This window comes from Haplochromis burtoni, unplaced genomic scaffold (assembly GCF_018398535.1).
Source record: "Haplochromis burtoni strain Fernald_Lab_line unplaced genomic scaffold, NCSU_Asbu1 Contig_910, whole genome shotgun sequence".
Lineage (NCBI taxonomy): Eukaryota > Metazoa > Chordata > Actinopteri > Cichliformes > Cichlidae > Haplochromis > Haplochromis burtoni.
Genome location: NW_024583271.1, coordinates 27239 through 31606, shown reverse-complemented (window position 1 = coordinate 31606; position 4368 = coordinate 27239). Strand labels below are relative to the sequence as shown.

Genomic DNA, 4368 nt, shown 5'->3' with positions numbered 1-4368 from the left:
TCACCTGCATACACAGTTTCTTGGTAAATCGATGTCTCCTTGGCCTGGTTCCTTCTTATCTGTGTGTTTATGTGTAAAAACCACATCCAGTCTAGCCTACGCTCTCCCAACAATATACAAATGTTTGTCCCCTGAGTCAGAACACAATTAAAAAACAACAACATTTAAATATGGCTGTGTTTCTGGAATAATCCACAGAATGAACTGAAATGGTCAGAAATAGTTACAATGTGGGACTTTAGTTGTATTTATATGAGCGAGAGAAAAGCTCCTCTGGTTAGTGTGACTGCTTATAATGTCATTGTTGCATATTATTCCTGTGTCTGTGTGGAATATTGCATTTGTTATATTGTTATGTATCGTATTTATGTGCTGCCCTCTTGGAAACTTTGATCTGGATAAATAAAGGACAACAATAAAAATAACAGAAGATTCTATGCACTGTTACCAAGTACTTGTATTTTGTTACTTTCGACCTCTGTTACGACACAGTTCAATTTCAATTCACAGCAAGTACAGCTGTCTCGAGGCATTTACATACAGACGCACACAAAGTCACTCTAATTTGGAACCTGGGAAAAACATCCATATTATCTGCAGTATCAGTACCAGGACCAGGTATTGCAGAGTATTTGTGTTTTTTTTCCTAGTGAAGCCCACGATGTGTCTTCTCATACATCAGTGAGACATCAGAGACATGAGACATGTAGCAGTGAAATGTGTTTGGATGGTTTCGTATACAACATGTTCATAATCATACTGTACATATTTCACATGCTCTGTTCAGCTAAGTATTACTTGTGTGGCTCGTGAGGGTGGTAGGCTGTGAATGTTGGATGGCAGTCTCTACACTGAAAAGAATCACATTACTTCTTAATGAGGTCATTTTAAAGCTGGAGCCAAAAGAGCTTGAAAGCAAAAGTGAATGGAGCTGAGAGAGCAGAGAGAACTTTAAGGAATCACTCGGTGTGTCTGACAGACTGATGGTCGGTAAACACATCAAAGACACATTCACGCTTTGTGCTTTTAAATTATAAGTTCAAGAAGAAGAAAAACAACACACACACACACACGGTGCTGTTGTTGAGGTTATATAGTTTAACCTTCTGCTGTTATCTACATGTATCTAGATACACTACTACCAATAATAATAATAATAATAATAATAATAATAATAATAATAATAATAATAATAATAATAATAATGCATTAACACCAAACTTGTTCTAAAGAAAACGTTGCTGGTCAGATTGGCTGGTTATGATTAGTTAGTATCTGAAAGTCTTCAGTAACGTGGCTTATTTAGTTCACAGCTGTCCGTATAATGCGTAATAAAGTGAAGCGCTCAGACGGTCCAGAGCTGTGCAGCCAAGCGGATACTGCTGATGCTCGCTGTTTTCCAGCGTGTCCCTATTCTGTGAAAGCGACACACTCGCAAAGGCTCAGTCACTGCTGTGTTACCGTCCACGTCTCTAAACGCGTACTCAGTGCGAAGATAACGCAGAGCTACTGTACCTGCGGGCTACACCGTGTTCCTCTAGGGCTTCCACTTCCAGCTCGAACAATCCTCCGTGTTTTCAGCGGGTTTTTTCCTTTTTAAAGAGAGATGAAAGGCGCGCTTCACAGAGCGCCTGTGTGCAGGAATAAAGTGGCGCAAAGCTTCTGAAGAAAAGCGGCTCCAAACTTCAGAAGTCCCGATATCCTCTCCGGGAACACCGAGGCAAAAAACACAGAGACAAAGTCAAACTTCAGCCTGCTGAGCCACAGTCACGGGTGGTTTGGGTTCGGGTTGAACTGTCACTCGGCTGCCCCACTCCCCACTGCACACGGAGGGTGGAGTCACGTCCAGATTTGTTGAGGTGGTTCTTTTGCGCCCAGCTCCTCCCCCCGCGGGCTCCCCACTCAACACTACGTGTTGTGATGTGCTGTCCATCACATCGTGTGATAACTCTACAGTAGTAATAATAATACTATGGTCTGTCAAACTGCGCTCTCCCAACTTGAACTTGTTACAACATGAAGCAGGAATTAGCAGATGTTAGCATGCTGCTCAGTGTTTCCACTCTGACTGTCTCCAAGTTCAAATGAAACCAGCCGTACTGTATACGTGACTGTGCTTATTCATCCTGGTTACTATGATGCCACACACATGGACATCTCTCTAACATTGTAACCTTTGTTCTTCACCTCCTTTAGTGCACTGGTAGACCCGGGCTTTCTTCTTCTCAAACAGCACACTCTCACATATATATTCAACATACAACCATGTTAAAATCATTTACAGGACCCTACAGAGTACAGAAAAGTACAAAAAACACCTTAATGCATCCTTGGGATAAGGCGATATAGGTGGCCTGTGTTGCATCTCAAATGATGCATTTCATGTCAGTACAATTAGAAAAAAGACTTGAAAACATACAAGTTGTTGGAAGGGCTGCCAGTCGAAGCCTCTTCTGTCTAAAGTCAGTGTGGTAGCACAGCTTAGGTTTGCAAAGCTGCAAAATGAACAACAAAACACTTAGAACAATATCCTTCAGACAGACGATACCAAAGTGAAGACGTCTGGCGGCGTGCAGAGGACCACTTTTAAATATCAGCACAAACTGTGAAGCACAGTGGTGGAGGCGTGGTGATCTGGGCACCTTTCAATCACTGAGTGGAGCATGAAGTGTGGACCATCTGTCAAATGTGCGTCCATCTGTCTGACAGTTAAAGCTTGGCTCTAATTGGGTCATGCAACAGGACGATGATCCCAAGCACAGCTGAAAAAGAAAAGAGTCAAGTTGCTGCAAAGGCCCATTCCAGACCTCAGCCCCACTGAAATGCTTTGGTGGGACCTTCAGAGAGAGCACATAACTGAATACCCACACAGAGCACTGAACTGAGGCAATGTTATAAAGAAAGCCAAAATGTTGGGGACTGATAAAGTCATACAGTAAATGATTAGTTCAACTGAAGGTGCTTCCACCGGGCCATCAAGGTGGGTGATTGGTGTCCTCAGGTAAACACATGGCTCTCCAGCAGTCAGCCTAGATTGAGCCCCATGTGTACTGCGAGTTCTACCAGTTGTGCCCTTTCATTTCACTTGGCAGTGCCTTTCTTCTTTTATGCTTATTGATACTAAGACGCGTCTGGTGCACGTCATCATTATTTAGTAGGACCTGCTGTTCCAACATGTAGAACAATAGGTCATATATGGTGACGTATCAACCCTGCCTCTGGTTCCAAGCTCCTACTGAGTTTATTAAGGCGGCCATCTTTTTAACATGTTGCAGTGCTTTGCATTTTCCTTTTTTTTGGCACAAACAAGCCCCTGAAAATAATCACTGGTCACTGTCGGACTGCATTCATCCAATCACATTTACTTTCATTATTATTAGTTACCACTATTCCTCGGTCTTCATTACACTATGTTAGCACCACCAGGTAGCACACTATGTTTCAGCTAGCCAGACTTCACTAACCCTTCAAACACTCTGTCTTTATTTATGTCTGAAGTGATAGCAGAGCTGTTTTAGTCTCTGATGTCTGAACATGGTATGTCCTCTTCAGATGGAAACTGCTTTATGAGTGTTTGCTATTAAATGTATTTGAAAAATGAGGGTGAGAGACTGCAGCTGTTCATCTGGATGAAGAGTTTTCATGACTCATCCAGGTGACTCTCAGCTGACTGCAGGTTTACACAACAGTACATTTGGTTATTGACTGAAACTAGCACCACTGATGAACAATGGACTGGGAGGTCAGTACCAGGGCCACTGATATGCCACACCCACACAGATGATGTGGACAAGTGGGTGAAAAGAAGTGACAGACAACACATTCAAGAATTCACAGAGAGTTGGAGAATGGCTGCAATCACAGCATTGTAAGATGGTGACAGATGGACCCTTAGGCCCCCTCCTCGATTCAGAGATGGTCTTACCCTTTTCACATAAATGGCTGCATTCAAACCAGCGCTCCTCCCTGTCCAGGATGTTACATCCTCATCATTGAAAAAGTGTCCACTGGCCTGTAGGTGTGCATAGACTGCAGAGTCCTGGCCTGACGAGGTGGCTCTGCTGTGTTGTGCCGTCCTCTTAGCCAGAGGTTGTTTGGTTTCCCCGATGTATAAATCCTGGCAATCCTGCACTTAACAGCGTACACTATGTTACTCTGTCTGATATTCTGGATCCTTATCGCAGCACGTTTTGGGGTTTGAAAGTCAAAGAGATGAGATTTTGTCTCAACTATTCTGATACTCCTGACACGTACTCCTGGATCGGCTGGAGCTTTCTTTAGGAGCCTTCCCAGCTTTGACAAACATCCAGCTGGGATAGTCACATTTACTCAGGGCCTTCTTGATGTTCTTCTGCTTCCCTGGCTGCT

The 4368-nt window shown here is 43.3% G+C and overlaps 1 protein-coding gene across 1 annotated transcript in view; it reads right to left on the bottom strand.

The window, feature by feature from the left end:
• Positions 1-3878, bottom strand: part of pdzd2 (PDZ domain containing 2) — a gene marked incomplete in the record, with an annotated part of 93852 nt that extends 89974 nt beyond the window's left edge. The window contains 1 exon segment of the mRNA XM_042216063.1: positions 1516-3878.
• Positions 3879-4368: the final 490 nt, after the last annotated feature.